The 22,039-nt window shown below is 40.5% G+C and overlaps 1 long non-coding RNA gene across 1 annotated transcript; it reads right to left on the minus strand.

Annotated features, from left to right (window-relative positions):
• Positions 1 to 3,281: 3,281 nt before the first annotated feature.
• On the minus strand, positions 3,282 to 21,496 carry LOC116864702. The gene is made up of 2 exons (XR_004382074.1): positions 21,410 to 21,496; positions 3,282 to 4,589 (listed from the first exon to the last, which is right to left on the minus strand). It is a non-coding gene; the product is annotated as an uncharacterized LOC116864702 (long non-coding RNA).
• Positions 21,497 to 22,039: the final 543 nt, after the last annotated feature.

Genomic DNA, 22,039 nt, shown 5'->3' on the forward strand with positions numbered 1-22,039 from the left:
CAGCAAAACCTGAAAAGGATCCCAAGGGAAAATTTCCTATTGCTAGGTTTATTTTTTTCCCTTTGTTTTATGTCCCCAAAACTTAGCAAAGTTTTACTATCATTCCTCTTTAATTGTAAAATTGTAAGTATATACTTCTGAAAGAAAAGTTAAACATCAACTGCTAAAATTACAATCATCCAAATAACAAATTAAAAATGCTTGGTTTTATGCAGAAAGATGCCAAATGTTGCTACCTTAGCTGGAGAATAAATATATTCTTCATTTCTTCGTTTGTTTCTGGAAGAATGTATTTTGTAGTGGCTAAGACTTCAGACTTCAAGTCAGACAGACTTAAGTCCTAGTTGTATCATGATATTGTGACACTGGGCAAATTTCTAGAGATCTCTAGGCCTCATCTGTAAAATGGAATGCTAATAGTGACTCACTTATGAGCATCTTGTAAGGAGTCAGTGAACAGAAATATAAAAAACCTTTGGCCCAAGTGTTGGCATATAGTAACTTCTCAATAAATGTCACTATTAAACAGAGATTTAGTATATACAAAAGCTTTCCATTAAGCGTAGTTTTGCGTTGCCTGGGTATTTACCAAGACTCTAGGTTTCCAGTCATTTAGCATTTAGCATGGCTGCTATATGCAGTGACCATTATGTCTGGGCTATCACACATCTTTTGTATAAGTCACTGTAGATCAAGAACCAAGCTTTTACTAGCTTTCCCTTTGGTTCTTTCTCTAGCTTGTGCTTTCCTTTTTATCTTCTCCTTCCTGAGATAGCCATTCTGAAAATTCTACACATGCTGCTGGTGAAAGAAAATCTATAGAGCAAGGAGTCTAAATAAAGTCAGTGCCTATCAGCGTTTCCAGGAATCAAAGGTTGATGCCCTCACTATCACCACGCCCTACCACCATTCTGGAAAAGTAAACCCGTGTAAATTGCCACTACTAGTCAGCATTAACACCTACCTCCACAGGCCCTGTATTAATCGGCTAGGGCTGCCATAACAAAAGACCAAGGGTACTGGAAATGACAGGGATCTACTTTCTCACAGTTCTAGAGGCTGGAATCCAGATCAAGGTGCCATGAGAGTTAGCTGGTTTCCGAGAGAGCTCTCTTCCTGCCTTGTCCACAGCTGCTTCCTCACTACGTCTTCACATGACCTTTCATCTGCATGCGTGTGAAGAAACAGCTCTTCCATAGCTCTTCTTCTTAAAAGGACACAGTCCTGTTGGATTAGGACCCCACCCTGATAATCTCACTTAACCGTTGTTACCTCTTTAAAGGCTCTCTTTCCAAATGCAGTCACCATTAGGGTTAGGGCTCAACATTTGAGTTGGGAATGGGAAGACAATTCAGCCCATAACAGCACTGCTTTATCTCAACACTGTGAAGACACTTGAAGTCCCCTTCATCCCCCTTTGTTTAGACATTGTCTTTGCAGGAAAAGCAGGAAAGAAAAAGGGTCATGCAGGGAAGAAAAAGGGGATGGTAGATGTCTGAAGGGGTTCAAATAATATATTTATTTTTTGCACTTTTTCAAATGAAATATCGGGATTTTTTTTTTTGAAATTCAAAACATAATACTTATTCTCATCTGCTCCCTTTCTCAATAACGAACATGTATAGCACCTTCCTGTTTCTGTCACAACATGGATCAACTCCTACCTGGCAATATTTAGTTGCTGAATGTTTCATTTTTCTTATTAAAAATGTAAGTATCTTGAGAGTGGATCTCTGTCCAGTTATTTTTTTACTCATGGTAGTCAGCAAATGTTTTGCAGAAAGTGATCTTTTATTAATTCAATACATTTTGGTTCAGTACCTACCCATAAGGTAGTCTGCCACTTCTTGATTAGAATTTCCTAATAAATATATTAATAAACTTCTAAATTAAAAATATTAGATAAATGAATAAAATAAATTTATAAAAATACAGATCAAGAGAATTATTTATTTTAAACATTTATTTACTTATTTGTTTGTTTATTTATTTATTTATTTATTTATTTTAGAGAGCAGTAGAGAGAAAGATAGTGGAGGGAGAAGGACAGAGGGACAGGGAGAATCTTAAGGATAATCTTAAGGAGACAGAGAATCTTAAGCAGGATCCATACCTAGTGTGGAGCTCTGTCTCACCACCCTGAGATCATGACCTGAGCTGAAATCAAGAGTCAGACACTTAACCAACTGAGCCACCCAGGTGCCCCAAGAAATATTTATTTATCATTAATCATTATATTATTCTAACCCAACCTTTTAGATATTTGTAAAGCACATTGAAAATTTATCATCATTCTTGCCATACACATGAGCAAAGATATGGTCAGGAATATTTTTCTTTTGGTTCTACATTACACAGAATATGTGGAGGTGTATGTCCTCAAAAGTGATGTTTCCCACAATGAAGGAAGACATAAAATCAAATTGCCCAGCTCTATTATTGGCACAGTTTCATCGATGGCAATGTTAGGACAGTTTATAGGAATTCTGCCTACCACCAGATAGCAGGTTCCTTATAGGGCAGGAATTAGCTTATTTCCCTTAATATATTTAGACCCCATGGCCCCAGAATGTTGTCTTAAATTTAGCAGTTGTTTGAGAGAAATATTTATAGAGTAGAATCAAGTAAAATTGAATGTATTAAAAATGTTGTTTAATATGGGACGAGCTCTGAATAACTTCTCAATTCATTTTAACAGATTACCTCTACTATCAATCAGCATAACCCTGTGGTGTCCAATACAGCAACCACGAGCAATATCCTTGAAACGAGCAAAAGTCCTTGAAATATGGCTGCTCCAAACTGAGAGGAAGGTGCCATACATGTAAAACAGTCACTGAATTTCAAAAATTTAGTACAAATGGAGTAAAATATTTCATTAACATTTAAAAATATTGATTATATACTGAAATGATCATATCTCTGACACACCAGGTTAAGTAAAATATTACTACAGTTAACTTCATGTGTTTCTTCTGCCTTTTTTCAATAGGACTACTAGAAAAATTTTAAATTTCTTAAGTGACTGGCATTGCATTTTCATTGTAGAGTGTGGCAGTATGACCTCTTTTGTGAGGCAGGTTAGGTTACTTTGCCTAGAATTATACTATTCTAAGCACAGTTACAATTACTACAATCTGCTGAAATTTTTTTAAACTTTATTTCCGCAGAAATCCTGAGGTTTTTAAAAGCTCATTCAGAGAAAAAAAAAAAAAAAGAGGTAGAAATGCCTGATGTGGTCCAAACAACATATTTATTTATTTTTTTTTAACACATATTTAAAACAACTTGTTGAGTACTTTGGAAATTCACAGTGTGACACGGAATAGTTCAATTATTGTCATGTGGCTTCTTGACAATTTGTTCCTTAAACTGTACTCAGTTGTGGGCCACATAAATTATAAATTATTGTGGTTTAGTAGACTTCATACAGCATGAGTAAATTAAAAACTAGATACTTTACAATAACCAGCTTGAAAAAAAAAAGAAATTTGGTTTCCTGTGGCAGCAGTAGTTTTGAGGAATTAAAAAAAATAATGCCACAAATAAACAATTTTTATTTAGCAAGCTTTTAAAGATTGTCTTGGTAAACTGACACCCCATGAGTGGCATTTCAAGGTTAGTGCGAGCACTTGGGTGAGAATAAAATTAGGATCTTTTCTATTTGTTCATTAGAGCTGGCGATCTTCAAAACTCTCTTTTATCTATTTATTAATTATATTCCCATATATGTTAGCTTTCTTTGTGATTCCTGATATCAACACTCTGAAAACCACTGACCTCCGTTAACCTCAATCATGAGATAAGTCATCCACATTAAGAAGTTCACACAACACATTTTCATGTTGGAGGCAGAAGTCATTCCCTTCCACCATCCGTGCTAACGGGCCACCCATTCCAATTAAATGCAATAATCGAGAAGCATTTCCAAGTGGCAGAGTATCTCGCTTCGGCGGAGATGTAATGAAATCTCTTCTTTTGTGTCATTTGAAACAGGATAGATGGAGTGAGAAGGTGTCCTGGTTAAAAACGGAGGTTAAGTCTGAGAAGAAAACGAGCGTGAAGACGCTGGTGAGACAAACCAGCATGTGCAGGGACCGCTTCAAAGCAGATCAGTCGTGAGAAGTGAAGAGAAAAAGGAGGCACACTTGTCTCTTTAAAAACTGAAGGAGAAAAATGTCAGTTCTCAGAGATGAGTTCTTTCACCCCAGACAGCTGTGAGCAATTTGTCAACTGCTCTGAAGTGTGGCGGCGTTAACCCTTGGGTCGCAGCCACGTGGCTGGGGTACTGGCTTCCGTGAGGCTGAAGACACAAGAGGACACTTCTGCCTCAAGGACATCCTAGCTGTCATTGCGGTCTACAGACTATCCAAACAGTAGAGCAGACACTCTTGCAAATTGAATGAAGTCGATTAATAGGCACCCTGGGTGCGTGAAAAAATGAAACCAGTAAACACGACCAGATGAAAGTGTCCACGTGGCTTTGTGGAAGAATCACAGCCATTGGCCAAAGTTCTGGGTCCTGGCTCCACAATGTAACTTGTCATCTTAGACAACTCATTTAACTTCTGTGAACCTCAGTTTCTCTTCTGTAAAACCAAAGGAGCACATTTCGGATTTAGAGAAGTCACACTACTTCAAGTTTCTTGACTGTATAAGGTCTTTAATACATGTTAGTATCTCTCTATAAAATTAAACCATAGCAATAAATACAATAATGAAACAGAAAAGAGATTGTTTTGCATTTATTCTTACAATATTCGTGACTTGATATAAAACCAATGTAATAATCTAGAAACTTTCCTGGCTCCTATTTTCCTCCTTGTGTTTCTTTTTATGCCCAACAGACAAGAAACGGGCTGACAGAGCTGACTTTGGTGTCCAAGTGCCCTGAGTAACAGTCTTCCTCACTCCCCATCTGGTTCTCCGCTTTGTTATTCTTACATTTTTTCTGACCTGGAGTGATGGTGCCAGCCCCTGCTCTCGCCCTAAGGGATAGGGGAATGACTATCCCACTCTTCCTTCTCCTCTGAGGGCTGGACCATTCCAGGCGCCCGCAGAAGGATCATTCTCCAACCTCCACTGGGAACGCCCCCACCCTGTGGGAATGCCCCTGTGATCGAGGTCTGGCCTTGGTCACAGACAAGCTTTACCACACCCTTAGAATGCCAGGCTTCCCCTAAACTCCATGTCTGATATTGCTTCTGTTGTCCCTGGGTCCATCCTAGCTCCTGCTTCCTCCCTCTCTCTCCAAGGTAGCCAATCTTAAAAACAAAGCTCCAGAATACGTAATCAGGATACATAGCAGCTTTACTTCGATTTTTCTTATAATTCTAAACTTAAGGTTGACTGAATCTTGGAGAGTGGGGGTGAGAATTCAGAAACTTTGATGCAAAGCAACTGAGAGTGAAGGCAAGAATGGGTGGTGTTTAGGATTTTTAGGGGAGACAACGGAAAAGGCTTATTTTGAAGCAGGAAGTGAATGCAGACCTATTTCTCATCTTTATTCTTGCTCCTCAGGTCTGAACTGTGCTTAAACCTCCCTCTGGATCAACTTATGTTATTCACCTGGATTTGCTCCATGTGGTACAAGGCGAATGAAGGAAATTTCCATCCCTTCAACATAGTAATTTTTTTAAAATGCTATTCTTTATAACTCTGAGTAGTATGTCTAATAAATTTGCCAGCAGTGAGGAATGCGCCTGTGAGGTAACAAAGATACGCATCTAATGGAATCTAGTGACATAGTACAAAGGCGTAATTGTAGTTAATTTATGAGTTCAATGTCCTTTCTCTTTTCAGCCCGGAGAAACAGTTTCAGCATATCCTGAGCTTCTCCCAGCGAATGTAATTCTCCTGCATCTGCTTTGAAAATGACAACAAAATGCTGGAAATTCACCTTTGCTTTCGGGCAATATGTAGAAAGTAGATGTGCTGGTTAATCCAAGAATCAATAGGCATGTCCTGTATGTATATGTGACAAAATGAGGACAAAACCAGCCTGAAGTACCTTGCACGTTCTTTGATCCTAACAGACCGGTAAAATTTCTGAGCTCTGTAATAGCTATTCAATGCCTACCTTCCCACTGTGGTGTTGGTAGGTGTATACATCGGCTGACCAGACAACTCATTGCGGGATGTCAAAAAACAACAGCAATATTGTAGTTTTGTCTGTGCTTTTTGAAAAAAGGGGAATGTCATTATCTTCACAAGACATATGGTAATGCTTCTCAAGCTACCCGAGGAGAACAAAGCCGGCTGCTGATTAAATACCAAAGTTCCTTTTTTTTTTTTTTTTTTTTTGGTAAGTATACAAATACACTAAAATTACAGCTTTATTAGCCTGGTCATTACATTCTGTTAAAATACCTCTCTACTTAAATCTAAAGTTGATTTATTCTTATTAAATAGTTTTAACTCTGGCAGGATAAAAAGAGGGGGCATTTGGGAGTTTTTGCAGTTACAACTTTGCTTTTTATTTCGAACAAGTTCCCTAATTATCTGCTCGATGTTTGCCAAAGTTCCTTTTAATTAATACTCATGGAAGGTGTGGAACAAAATCAAAAATTTAAAAGAGTTTTTGCTTTTTTTTTCTACCTTTGTTTATTTTTTCCCATGGTCTAAATTCTTACTCTCCACTTCCACCCCCAGCCCCCACCAGCCACTTTATGATTTCTTTCAGAAAAGATACATGAATAACTGGATAGAAGCTGGTTGGGGTGGGGGGATTGGTCAAAGAAGATTAAAGCAAACTATGTTAACTTGTTTCATTTTAATCTCATGATCTGAAACCTCCCAAGAGTATTCAATTGGACTCTGCAATTTCTTGGATGTTTTCCTAGAACGTTGTCTCCCACCTCCCGAAAAAACATTTCTTACCTTCCCTTTCTCTTCAAATCCTCCTCCTCTTCTCCTGGTAGGAGCAGCTAGCACCCGTGTGTCCTCCACAGAAGCCCTCTGGGGAAGCCTCCCTACCCTTCCTAGCACCTCACCTTCAGACTCCCTGCGGGGTCTGCTTCTTCCCTCCTGACCAGCCTCTTGGGAAAGCCAGCCCCTCCCCTTGTGTCAGGTTCTGTCCTGCACCTTCCCAAGGTGGTACTCCCTCCCTCCCTCATCTTTCCCTCCCTTCACAAGCCTCTCTTTCTAGCAGCTTCTTCTCCTCAGCATAGGAATGGATCCTAATATCCCTCACTCAAAGGAACAAAACAAAACAGGTTCTTAGACCCATTTCACCTCTTCATTCCTCCTCTCCTCTTCCTCTCAGTTGCTGATAAGAAATCAGAAGTTGATAAGCATGATGGCCCCCCACATTTCCTTTCTCTCATCGCTCCACTTTTCGTCTCTTCTCACATCCCTCAGCGTCTTCTTACTTCCTTCAGTCTGCTGGTATACTCACTACCACACTGAATCTGGTCAAGTCATTTTAGATGTCCTTGTTGCCAATGCAAATAATGGTTATCATAAATCTGTAATTTTGATCCTATTTCCTCTCCCCCTGGCCCAGGCTGTCCCTGTCCTTTGAACACATCAGGGATCTCCTGCCTCCTCCCTCTGCCAGGGCTGCCCATCACCCCAAATAGCTGCAGGCGTTACCACCATGACTGCTCATGTAAAATGACCCACCCAGGGGTGCCTGTGTGGCTCAGTCGGTGAATCATCTGCCTTTGGCTCAGGTCATGATCTCTGGGTCCGAGGATCGAGCCCCCCGGGGGCCTCTGTTCGGTGGGGAATCTGTCTCTCCCTCTGTCCCTCCACCCTGAGTGCACTCTCTCTCTCTTGCTCTCTCTCAAAAAGATAAATAAAATCTTCAAAAAATAAAATAAGATGATTCACCCACATTGTGCTCTCCTCATGCCCTTTATGGTGTTCATTTTTCTTTATAATCCTCAAGACTCCATTGCTTATTTTCTGCCTCTTCTCTCTGTCCACTTGGACAGAGGTTTCATTCACTCTCAGATCTCTGCACCTAGTCCTGTGCCTGACACACCGTGAGTACCAAGAAAGGTCTGTTGAATGGTACGTTTCAGGCCCACCTCTACAGTCTTAATGTGGATGAAGTCCTTAAATCCTTATAAAATCCCAGTGAGGTAAGGACTACTGCTACTCACATTTTAAGTCAGGAATCAGAAGCACCTCTCAGGTTCCAGGGTACCTCTCTGTCTTCATCTCATCCACCTCCTGGCAGTATTGGACACTCCTCCTCCTGAAGGCCACATGCTTTCAAGAGAGTTTTCTTCTTGCTGTTTGACCTCTCTTTCTCTCTTCCCTTTTCCCTCTCCCTGGCTGAGGTCACCATTCCCAGGAGTATGCTGATGAACGCTACTCTGTACCTCCCACCATGGCATTTCCTGTGAACTCTGTGCTCACAGACCCAACTGCCAGCTCAATGTCATTAATCACCTAGACCTCAACTCCAACATGTTCAGTGCAATCAAATCAGGCCCAGTAAACTCTCTCACCCTCAATATGTGGCTTCCCCATCCACCTAGGTTCTCAGGTTAGATCCCCAGCAGCAATCTTGATGTCTCCCTGTCTCTCATCCCCTTGCTTCCATATTCAATCATCTTTCTATCCCCTAGATACCAAGTCACCTTTCATCTTGTGCCCAAATTACTACACAACCTTCCAACTCTGTCCTGCTCCCACTCTTATGCCTCTAAACCATTCTCACTAGGGAACCAGCAAGAGGCTTTCTTAAGATGTAAATTGTATTCTGTTACCTTTCACCATAAAAGTCTTTCACGGAGCATAAAATCTAAACCCTGCATGCTTTCTCTTTGCTTCATAGAGCTCATTAAAAATTGAAATTATTTTATTTATTTTGATTTCCTTCTCATTTGTTTGCTTAGTTCCCCACTAACATATAACCCACGAGGGAAAGAAACATGCTTTATTTACCACTGAGTGCCCAGAACTCATCCCATTCATAGTAGGGAGGCTCAGTAAATGTCTCCTGATGGAATAATGCAATATTTCAGAATGCTATGTTTAGGCAGGAAGCACCTCCCACATTTGAATTTAAAAGTTTATACTGTATTTATCGGTTTGCTATAATTATCGGTGTCAAGTTAACATCGTTAGTGAGAAGATAGGCAAGTGTGTATGGTCTCACCCAGCCAGGGTAGTCCTGGTTACATAAACCAAGCGCATATATTTTTCAAACAGGAAAATATTGATTATCGGAATTTAGATAATGTATTTGTCTGCCACTACTTTTGTATACGTGATAAAGAGTGCAAAAAGACCCACAAGGGCCAAATTAAACACAAATGTCCACATGGAGAGACAGCAATCTATTAAGAAGTACCAACGCCCATGTGTGGAAGTGCACGTAGAAACGCACACAGAATTGAGGAAAAACTGTATTTGAATGAAATTCAAAATGGCAAGCAACAGATTCAACTTCAGACTGGGACACTGGGATTCTGAAGAAAACAGCATTCACGAAGAGGAAGCTGATTCACAAAATGGGGATCCACCACTGCTCAGAAACACTGATAAGTTAGAAAGGAAATTGGATGCATATTGGATATTTCATGCCTACTCATCTGCACAGATAGTAATATAATAGGTAATGGTGTCCTTGACCAGAGGACAGGTCACTTCTTTGCAGGCAAGTGTGGATGACTCCCTCACAAAACGCTAAACTCTCTGGTTTCTAGGTTCTACCCCAAAGTCATTCCAGCTCGATTAGATTATTTTCACCTTTTTAAGAACCACACTGTAAGGTAGAACGACCTCTCCACTTGGGATGTTGTGGTGATTTCTTTCAAGAGTTGTCCATCCCTGCGTCAGTCTGGATTCAAGGACAAGGGTCACAGTCTGGAACATCTCTGAGCACAATAGACACTATTTCCGTGTTATGGTCCGCAGTGGATTCTAGTTCTTGATTTTTATTTGCTCACAAATTACTTCTCCTGACAAAGGCTATATTTAGCTGAACTATGTGATTTGATTTGCAAATTCTCCACCCCCACACACATATATTTAAGTAATTGTTTCAAGGTTCACAGTCATTGCTTTGTAAGGAAGGAAGGCAGAGGGTATAAGTAAAGTAGGTCTAGCTGTGTTTGCTTCTGCCACGAGTAAAAAAGCCCCTTCATTGAATAGTTAAGCAGATTTCCGTAGGTGAAAATTATTCCTATCATCTGGCCTTTGCGTTGCACTTCCTTACAGTGTAAACACACAAAGCCCTTCAGAAGCCACCCACACTGAGAAAAATTGCTTTGATAGGATTCACTGCTTTTGTTGTTGTTTCTGGGAAAATGGCTCCAAATGAGGGGCATAAACTAGATAGGACTCCACAGTAAATAGGAGTGTGCCGTCTGTCATGTTAATTGGAACGAACCTGCAGTGCCAAGTTTTCCCCGAGCAGGGAAGCAGCATTGAACCTGAAGTGAGATGAGGAGGTCTGGCTCTTGCCATTTTCTTGCTGAGTGACACTGGGCAAGCTGCTTAACTTTCCTGAGAAAAGGTTTTTGTGACATTGTAGGGTGACACTTAATACACTTTATTGTGCCATGTAGCTGTTTTTAATATGCAGTAATCAAGACATCACTTTAATTTCATTTTCCCTTTTATATGTGTGTATGTGCGTGTGTGTGTGTTACCTTGTTACCTTCAATACTCCTAAAGTCCTCTTAATTTTCCATCATCCAAGTGATTGCTTTTCCTTACTATATTGTATTCATTTCCTAGGGCTGCCTTAACAAAATACAACAGTTCAACAGGCTTAAAACAGAAATCTATTTTCTCAAAGTTCTGGAGGACAGGAAGTCCAAGACCAAAGTGCTGGCAGGGCTGGTTTCGCTTGCGGTGTGTCTCCTTGGCTTACAGATAGTGGCCGCCTTGCTGGCCCCTCGCACGCCCTGGTGTCTCTCCGTGTGTTCAAACTTCCTGTTCTCCTGATGACACCAGCTTGGATTTGGGCGCACCCTGGCAGATTTAGCTCTTGCATCTCTGCCCTGGAAGCCGGAACACAGGATTAAAGAATTATAGAGTTGTTGAATGTATAGAACATACAGGTCTGCAAACTAGTAGAGAGTTTTGGTGGGGAAGGAGGCCAATCAAAGAAATTACTGAGCCTTGGTAATCATCATTCTCTTCCTCCCCACTCCCCGCCTCTCCTCCTCCCCACTACTCCCCCCTCACACCTAAACTCAGTGCCTGGAATACAGTAAGAGGTCAACAATGTAAATTGAAGAGTCAAGGACTTTCTAAAGTAAAAGTCTCTTAACTGGCTTCCTTGACTCTACCTTTGCCCTGCGATCTCTTCATGTCCAGCTGCCAAATAAGCCTTGAAAAGTAAAAACCAGAGCATGTAATCATCAGACATTTCCAGGGACTCCCATCCTCACTAACAGCAAAAGCCAAGTTCCTTTTAATGGCTTATAAGACCCCACGAGATTGGCCTCTGTCCCTCTGAACACATCTCTTGCTTTCAGCTTTGTTCACACCCCTCTATCCACTCTGCCTTCTTTGCTGTTTGTCCAACAAGCCCAATGTGTGGCCATCCCGAGGCCTTTGCCCCGAGCACCTCCCTCCCTCCCCTGCAATGCTGTTACCCTAGATTTTGTCACTGCTCACAACATTCAAAGTACAATAAAACAACCCTCTCCACCCGAATTTTTTTTCTTTCTACTATTTATAAACTTTTAATAAATAACCTACTTATTGATTGTGCTCACCATCTGTTTTGCACCACCCAAAAGTAAGGATGTTTGCTTCTCTAGGACTGAGAACACAGTAAGTGTTCACTAAACGCTTACTGAAAAAAGTAAAAGTTCTTGATGGAAACACAGAGAAATGTTCTGAACTCAGCAAAATCAGTGTGTTTTGTAGACAAAGGAAAAGTTAAAGGACCGTTTAACAGAGAAAAGACAAAAAAAAAAAATGTTTTCAAAATGAACCAGAGGGAAGTTTGAAGACTGTAAACTAAAAAGAGAGGCTATGGACATGAAAAGAGAGAGCAGAGGGAGGGAAAGAGGAAAGAATAGAGAAAGGAGATTGATACTGACTTAATACCATGTTTGTGTTTTCGGGGTCTCTTAGTAGAGCAGTATGGGTCAGGGGAGGAACCGAATAAGGATTTCAGTCCCCAGCATCCAAGACTGCCCCCTCAATATTATATCTTTAACTTTTTGAGTCTCTCAGTAAGATTTTGTCTTGAAAAAAGAAAGCAAAACAAAAAAGAGCTTCAGATTAAAAATGACAATAAAAGAGTGAAAGTCCTGTCATAAAGTGCATCACAGGGGATAACTTGTGAGATATTTGCTAATGTCTCTCCCTGGGGGGAAAAGGTCAGAATCGGGGGAGGGGGTTGTGGAGAATCCCTCTGTCAGCAGCCAGGGTTGGCGTTCTGAGGAAGGCCAGATAGGAGAGCAGGGCTACAGCAGAGAAAAGGAACATGGTGGTGTCAGGCAATGGCACAAGGGAACTCAGAGATCGTGTGCAGGGACTGAGAACGCCAAGAAAGTAAAACTCTGCTCCAAAAACAGTTCAGTCGCTTGTTTGTGGGGGGTAAGTGTGCAAGGTTGCAAATTTACAACTTCGCAAGACACTGAGATAAGAACACAAAGGCATTCTCAGAAACTATTCAGCTCACAAGAGCTGGAGCTCTGTGGAATGTGGTGGGAATATAAAAGCCCTGTGGTTTTTAGTATTAGGAACAATGATGTGGCCCCCACACTGAGCATGAACTGGGGTTGTTGATTGTCATGGCTGGAAATTGAGGAGTGGGGTGTCTTGTTCAAGAATTGTTCAGGAATTTGTGCCCGCAATGGCCTGGCCAGAGGCACGCTGAGGATTTGTGACTTGTAACAAATGCAAGGCATATACAAGGGTATATTGTATGTGAATTTGAAGGAGTTTATAGTCCCCAGGCTCTTGACTGAATAGTTCAGGTTTTTTGTTTTTGTTTTTGTTTTTTAAGATTTCATTTATTTATTTATTTGAGAGAGAGAAAGAGTGAGTGTGCCCTTGACCGGTGGAGGAGCAGATGGAGAGGGAGAAGCAGGAACCATACTGAGCATGGAGCCCGAAGTGGGGCGATCCCATGACCCCAAGATCATGACCTGAGCCCAATCCAAGAGTCAGACACTTAACCGACTGAGCTACCCAGGCACCTCTTCTTATTTTTTTTTCCTTAATTATTATCAACTGTTTCAATTAACTTGGAGTCTTGGAATCTTATCTACACTGATATATTCGTGCTATGAGCTTTTCACTTTATGCTGTTCCTAATCTGCAACACTCCCCCAACACACACACACACACACACACACACACCACACACACACACACACTCTTCTGCCATGCGTAATTTGGTATATGTAATGATTCATGTTGTTTGCCCAAGAATGATAAATAAGGCTAGTAGTTTGAGAGAAGTCAATCAGGTTGCAAAGAGAGGGCAGTATTAATGTCATTCAGGTGTTAAAAAGAAAACCAGGGACCCAAATGGACCCACTTAGGCCAACTCACCAAACCAGCGTTTAATGCCTGACCTAACCACAGTTCCAACCTCCCCTGGAAATACAGTCTTAAGGAGTCAGCCAGAAATTTTCCGAATAGCACCAATGAGGTAATAGGTCACAGGGGCCCCCTCCGTCCTTCAAAGGAAGGTGGGATAATTCTTAACAAGACCCATTGCTCTACCACCTAAAGGAAGATGACTTTGCCTAGAACCATCCTTTCTTTTCTCTTGTTCACAACATTCCTGCCCCATCCTCCCTCCTATAGAAACCGTCCACCCTGTACAACTCCTGGATAGTATTCATGAACTGCCTAATAAAGCCAATTAGACCTTCAAATTTACTCAGGTGAATTTCATTTCTAACACAGACTTAATCTTACATATCAATACTATTTCACCTTCTTCTGTTATAACTGGGTATGATTTATGTGTGGCTATTCTCTTAACACTTTCTGCACTGATAATGCCCGGATTTGGGGGTTTGAGTTAAGGGACTTCAGAATGTGAGTGTGACATAGAAACAGGGATATTTGCCACAAGGATACTTTTCTTATGAAGTTGCATACTGATATGTATATAAACCATAAATGCAGAAACCATTCTATAATAAATAAAAATGGTCTTACTGCTGGTATAGGAAGTAGAGGGGAATTGCAGCAAGTATGTTTGGAAGCCCAGGAAGGACTATCAAGCCACTCCAAAATGTGCGGCAAGAGAGACAGCTGCCCAAGTGGGATTTCTCAGCTTGGAGAAACTAGACCCACCGAATATGATAGCTGTCACTAAATATTTGAAGGCCGTCTGGCAGAAAGAAGCTGGGGCTGATCAGGTGTGGTCCAAGGGACAATGACAATACAGCTTCCTGAAAAAAAAAAAAAAATGCAGCAGAATATCTGTGAGCCTCCTATCTCTGCTCCCGGCTCTGAGCAGAAACACAGCACCAGGTGTTTCTAATCTGCAACCCAGCCATGGCGGTCCCCTGCTTCCCAACAGAGAGCATACACAAAACTGGAAAGTAGGGACAGAAAGCCCCTGCTTCACGGATAAACTGGGATGGGCATGTGATCTGCTCTTCTGCAACCTGGCCCCGGGGTGCCCAGTAAGTCAGGAATTGGGGGAAACACGTAGGTGAACGGAGAGGTGACGTAGGTACCAGGTAGAGTCAGATTTTTGGAGAGATTCATAGTCACCAGGTATCAGAGTTTTGCAACCCATAGAGACAGTGGCAATCCCAAAAGGAAGCCTGGGTGAAGAGAAAGGGCAGATTCTTCCCATCTGGCCAGTGCAGCCCCGGACAATATTTAGTCGTCCCTCCATTGATTTGGTCCGCTGTGTACCTGCCCCGTGCTTTCTGGGGAAATCGCTACTGTGAGGATTTGAATGTCTAGGGTTTGGGGGGTGTTTGTTTGGTTTTGTCCTTGAAAGCGGCACTATCCCAGCCCAGCGTCTGTTTATGAAGTCCCCTGCAGCTCACCAGCCTGAAGAATCAGGTGGCTAAAAGAACTGAAGAGGTTAAGAACGTGTCACTCCAAAATGCAGCATGGGCAGGGGTGTGAGGACATGCCGCAGGGTCTGGAGTTATTGCTGCAGGACGGGGGTCTGACTGGTGAAAGTTTGCCCTGAGCCAAGTGCCACAGTTTAAATCCCACTTCGACCACCTGGTTGTGCGACTGACTTGGGTCAATTCCTCTTTGTACCTTTGTTTCCCCTTCAGTAAAATGAGGAGGACAGTTATAGTACCTACTTCATAAAATGAGGGTTCAATGGGTTAATTCATGGAAAGAGCTCATCCCAGTTCCTGATTATAGTCAGCAAGTAGTAAATGATTCTTATTTGAGTATCAGACTTGCTGTTATCATCACTGGGTTGAAGGGCAAAGGCAGAATCAGACTCCTGCTTCCCTAGGGGAAAAGTAAGGCTCTTAAGTAACAACCTAATTGGTCATCAATGTCTGGGTGTGATGCTTGATTTAAAAAAAAAAAAAAAGTTACAGGAACTGATATGTCCAGGAGCATGTTGATGATGCTTCCTACCTCTTTCCTCCTTTATGTCTCCAATGAAACAAGTTCACAACAGACTATTCTGTCCAACTGACCACTCAGATGTGATTTGAACTTTAACAAACATTCACTCAGATATTAAGCTTCCCAGTAGGTCTGCAAGCCTAGATCCTTATAGGCTCCTCCCCTTCGATGTTCCAAAAACTGAAGTCTTCTCTTTGTATTCTCTTTGTCGTCCTACTCTTCGTCAATATATTTAGCCATTTCCAGAATCTTCTTTGGCTTGCGGTGCTATCTCACCAAATTTGCCTCAAGTCCATCTCTTTTCTCTGAAGGTCACTATTTAACTTCCCTGATTCAGGGCTTCCTGCCGGGGCCCAGAGACAGGATTCCTACCGTAACCTCTCACTGCCTCCCCTCTCTTTCCTCTCTTCTGGAAAGGCCTTCCTCTTCAGCATAGTCATCATGATGACCTTTCTGAAATGCAGATCCAGCAATACTTTCTGCCGCCTGCAGTTTAAAGTCGAAGCCCCGAGCAAGATATTTATGGCTCTTCTTGGTTTCCATTTACTTTTCCAGTCTTGCCATTTCCCCCCTCCCCCCAACTCCCTAATTCCCTCATCACCCCCCCCCCACCCCGCACTTAGCACTTATTTAACCTTTGAGGCCACTGGCTGATTCCTCCCCACCACCTCCCTATCCCTGCCACCCAGGAGGAGGAGGACCCTTCTGGGCTCTTGCTCATGCTAGTTGCATTCTCTGAATGCCCTTCCTTCTTCCTCTACCCTGAAAACCTCCCCGGGGTCTTCAAGGTCCAGCTCAAATGTTACTGCTGTAAAGATTTCTTTGCCTTAGGCTATGTTCCACAAACTCCCCTGGCCTGGACTTATCTGGCATTTTAGCATTTTAATAGCATAAAGGTACGGGGAGCTTAAAGACAACAAAATGATTTACTGTGCCAGTTAGATTAGGGACTTTTTACATATGAACTCTCTTCTTAAACATTTTAACCTCAATTAACTAGCCCAATCCTTAGCACAAACTAGGTGCTCACATAACAGGTTTATTGAGTGAATGAATAAAGGAATATTTTACCTACAGTATATTTTTTACTTCTCATCAACACAATCAAATAAAGGGAGATGTACTTCCTTGTCTTGTTCTCATTTATCTATTTATTAATTTCTAGCTCTCTGTTTATGCGTGGGCCAATGCCACACTAAAAAGATGCTTCTGCTTCTCTTTCAGGAGGTCAGTGGATTCAGCTGAAGGAAAGGGGTGACAACCACCATGTATTCCTTCATTTGGTTGTCTGTTATGTGTCACTCCCTATTCCAGCCTCTGGGGATTTGGAGAAAAGAAAAACAGACAATATCCCAACTCTCCAAGAGCTTTAATTCTATAAAGAAGAAAAAGAAAATAAACAAGAAAACAGACAAATAAGGTAATTGTGTCTACTGTTAAAGGCTATGAGAACCATGAAATGGGGTGATGTGTAATATTGGGACTAATTAGGGATGGGGGTTAGTCTAGGTAGTTACTTCCCTCACTACCTGAGAAGGTTGAAAAGGAGCCAGGCTTGGAAAGATCTGGAGGTAGAGGGGATAGGAGAGCAGTCCAAAGACAGGAATGAGGAGAAGCAAGAAAACACGTGTGGCTGGCACATTATTAGCAAGGGGACTGTACAGTGGGCCAGATGGTATTCTATCTGCTTTCTGTGTTTCAGCCTAATACCTGATTACATCTTTGAAAGAAGGCTATTCACACTATATAGAAAGGGAAATAAGTGGAAGTGGAGGTACAATTATTCTAAATAAATTGACTGTCTTAAAAGTTCAGGATCAGAAGTCAAGCTCAAGTAAAACGATCATTAGATATTGCCTCTTTACTGTCTCTCACTAACCCACTGTGAATGATAAGCAGCAAAATAGTAGACACTCTTAACATATGGTTGATGTTAGAATAAACAACGTTGTTCACCATCGAGGCTAAGTCTATTATATTAAGCTTTTTCTTATTTGCAAATTAATATATTTCCCCCCAAAATTTTATTTATTCAAACTGTGGTAGAAACAAGCTTCATTGTAATGGAATTCTAATCAATCATACTAAAATACTTATTGATATAAATACCAATAAAATTAAAACTCATGATTAGATGAGGATATAGATCATTTGAGCCTTTTTCTAAAGTTTAAAGATAAAATAAAAGATAATTACAACTTTAAAAGACAACATTTACCTCCTAACATTTTCCTAATGATGTTAAAACATTCTATCCATTATTCAAGGCTGAAATAGTGGATTAGACAAATAAGAACATGCTTCCATAAAGCAACTATGAGCACTTCAAAAATAAGATTTAGTTTGTAGTGAATACAATGGACAGATATACCTTTGTCCTGTTTAAAAAAAAATAATAATCTATAAGAGGTCAGTAGCCACCAAAAGGCTAATAAAAATGTTAATAAAAATCCCATGCAACTTTCTTCCCTTGGGCCAGAATAATTTTGAGGTAATATGCAATTTAATTGCACTTACATTGGAAAAAGTTCCTTAAACCAAAGATATCAACATCAACATTAGAGTAGTACCTCAATTAATATATAGAAAACTTGGCCAGTTGCTTTAAAGAATCAGGCTGCAGATTTTTAGAATGTCCACAAGAAGAAAGATGACCTCCGAAATCCTGTCTAAGAAACACATCTTCCTCTCAACAAGTAAGATTCAAGTTTTGAGGAGCCCGTCTTCAGAGAGGAGTTAAAACAGGAACACTTTACCTGTCTAGCAAGTACCAGAGGGTGGTGGCAGAGATCATAAAAAGGAAGAGAAGGAGGATTTGGGCCAGTATGTTCCCCAGCCATCAGAGAAACTTGTTACCAGTAAATTCCTGAGTTCTGGACATGTGGCAGAAGTTTTATTTTTCCTTTCAGATTTGCTTTTCCTGTCCTGGTGGAAATCCCCTGGTAATCATTAAGGATCCTACTTTACATCCAAAAACCTCATTAGAAACAAGGACCACAGTAATCAGTTTGATTTTAGGAGCAAGAGAGTGAAAACAATGTTTCCCTGGCCTCCTGGTGTCCACCTCCCTTCAGAAGAGGTACAAAGCACCGCTCATAAAGGGCTCTCATTACTTACAAGGAAGCCAACAATTTGTAGGGTTTTCTGTACTAGCCTTTGAGATCTGTGATTGATTAGACTTGAGGAGGCTATGAAAGAATATGATTCAATTAAATTGAAATTTTTGTTAAGGCACAGATGAAGGTGAACTGGGAGTTTTATTTTTTAAACTAAAGCCCTAGAGTCTTAATAACATATGCAGTAGTTATTATTTAAGTACCCTCTGCCTCTTCGGTCTTTCCCAGCAAAGCTGGAAGAACTTTAAAAAGCATGTAATTTCCATTTTACCCCATGGGTCCACGTCTCTTGGTCAGTTTGGAAATCAAGCCTAAAACAACAACCAAAGAAAGTTTGAATTTACATCTAGGATGAGAAACAGGTTTCCTATTTCCTGCCAAATCCAATCAATTAGAGGGTGGCTGTCTGCAGTTCTGGGTCGAGCAGAATGGCAAAACACAGTGGGTCACAACAGTGCTGAAGAGACCAGAATGGATTTTTTATGTTTACAGTAGGCTCGGAGACGAACTGTGACCGCACTTCTAAGCATTTGCTGACTCGGATGGAGACATTCAGGCAACAATGGAGACAGATGATTGTTTCAGGGAATTATGATGGAGGAAAAATAAAACTTCCACAGCAAGAAGGGAGAAAACATAAAATATGTATGTGTGTATAACACCTCAAGAGTAAATCCATTCATTCATTCATTCATTCAATATTTGTGTGCTTATTAATATTAATAATATAATAATTTATATAGTACATATAATATCAACATATTTAATGTTTAAGATATTATTGCAGTAAGCATATATTACAAAAATAATGTATATTTTATGTTTTATATGACTAATAAATTAATAAGCATTTATTGAGTGCATCATTCCAGTTGCTAGTGATAGAGGAAACAAAACAAATTTCCAACTCTCATATTCCACATGAGGAAAAGACCTAAAGAAAAACTCAGAAAGATGAGGAAGAACCAGCAAAGGAGACTGAAAAGAAGTAATGAGAGAGAGAGGAAAACCACAAGAAAGGAGTAACGAAAGTGTAAGCCAAGCAAGGAAAGTGTCTCAAGGAGGGAGAGATCAACTGTGTCAAATGCTGCAGTAAATCAAATAAGGTGAGCACTGGAAAATGATCATTGACTCTGGCAACGTAAGTCACTGATGATCTTGGTAAGAATGACTGTGGTGGAAATGTAGGGGAGAATTAGCCCAACTGGAGTGGGCTCAAATTCCCATGGGAGGAGAGGAAGTGGAGGCAGTGAGTATATACAACTCTTTAGCAGTGTTTATTGTAAGGGGAATGGATGGGAGCTGGGAGTGATGGTGGTAGGGAGAGATGAAGGTTTGAGCAGTCAAGGGATGATCTAACGAAGACTATATTGATGACTCAAAAGTGGGGAGAGAAAACCACAGAACCCAAAGGCTGGAGGAGACACGAGGATGGGGACCAGACCCAGTGCCAAGAGGAAGGGGGGAGGGCATGAGATGGAGGAAAAATAACCCTTTCATAGTGGCTGGAAAATAAGGCAGAGGATGTGGGTACAAGATGGTTTGATAGGATTTGTGGGGAGAACGCGTGAAAGTCCTCTTCTGGTGGCTGCTCTTTTCTCAGTGAAATAAAAAGCTAGATCATCAGCTGAGAGTAAAGAGAAGCAAGAAAATTGTAGCAATGAAACAAAAATGGAAATGAGAGAGTGAGAATTAAATAGATCAGGGAGATAGAGTAGAATTGCCAAGTGGTAGTGCCAGGGGTCCTCTTGAGGGTAATAATCATAAATTTAAAATGAGATTCAGTCAGCTGATACTGAATAAGTACCTCTCATTTTTAAAAGGCCCACTTGTCTTCCAATAACATTGTTGGGAAAAGATACTAAGCTAGATTTTTAAATTTAAAAGTAATGGCCAGAGGAAACTCTATAAACTTGATTGATTAAATTATAGTATTATATTAAAGATAATTTCCTTATTTTGATTTTACAGTGGTTGTGGAAAAGAATTGTTTGGTTTTTAGAAAATTCACAGTGACGTATTTGGGGGGAAAGGGACATCATGTCTGTAACGTACTCTCAAGTGGTTCAAAAAAAGAATAATGTATAAGCATAATATTAAACACACATATAAATATGTGTATATATACATGATATATGTGTATATTTACATGATATATATCATGTATATATATATGCATATAAACTTAGAAGACAGACAGGGAGAGTAAGAGCAAAACAGACAGAGAGAGACAGATTAGAGCAAATACAGCAAACGTTGATAATTTGGGGGAACCTGGGTAAAAAATATCTAAGATTTCCTTATAGTATTCTTACAACTTTCCTGTAAGTTCCAAATTATCTCAAAAAAAGAAAGACTGGCCAACCATTTTTCAGATCTGTATTTGAAATGAAATACATTTGAAAAATTACAAAAATTTTTAATTTTATCTTGATTCCTCCACATAGTCTTCTAATGTCACAATTTAGAAATTTTGAGTAACTGTTTAGAATTTGTATTTGAGAAAAACGTAAAGGCAAGGCTGATGCTAGTTTATTTTGCATCTGTGTCTCAAAGCCTTAGGGAAATCTGCCATTGAGTTGTAAATTTCTATTATAAAGAAAGCACATGGTTACACTAGGTGTTCTGTAGACCTCCCTATATTTACATTTCCCCCTTCACTGTGCAACATATGAGCATCTTACTCAACACAAAAGTCCATGAAACATTGTTTCTTTCTCCTACTCCCTTTCCACATTAAGTCCACCAGAAAATGCTGTTGCTTTGATCTCCCATATCCATCCCGAATTCCTTACCTCAGTCTTCCTCTCTGATTGTCACTCTGGTCTGTGTCCCCACCATCACTCCCCTACAGACCTGCTCTCACTATTGCTTCTCCCTGCAATTCATTTTTGACGCAGCAACCAAGGGTATCTATTTAAAGTCGGTCATGTCTAAAGATAGCCCTGTATGTTAACTACATGGGAACTGGAAAAGAAAAAAAAGATGTTTGTGTCATTAAAAAAATAATCATATGAAGTCAGTCATGTCTAAATGTTTAAAATATTCCAATGTTCCTAGAATTCTCTGGACTTTGCATATGCCTCCAACATCTCTCTCTCTCATCCCTATCATTCCACAGGCTCCAACCACACTAAACTTTCCACAGCTCCTGAAATAAGCCATATCTGTTCCTAGATCAGCAATCTTGGACTGCTCTTCTGGAGCTCTCTCATCTCAATATTTTTTCAGCAAAGATTTATGAAGCATCTCCTATGTGCCAAGCACTGTTGTAGGCCTTGGGGGTTACCACAATGAAAGCAGCAATGTGGCCTTTTCGCAGGCTTAGCTTCGAGTCATGACAGACTCAGGATTTGTAGAACCTTAAGTGAAATAATTTGGCATAACCTCTCTAAGAAAAATAACCTACAAGTCATGGAAGCAAA

The sequence above is a fragment of the Lontra canadensis genome, unplaced genomic scaffold (genome assembly GCF_010015895.1).
Source record: "Lontra canadensis isolate GAN:19392208 unplaced genomic scaffold, GSC_riverotter_1.0 scaffold6, whole genome shotgun sequence".
In the NCBI taxonomy this organism is placed as follows: Eukaryota; Metazoa; Chordata; class Mammalia; order Carnivora; family Mustelidae; genus Lontra; species Lontra canadensis.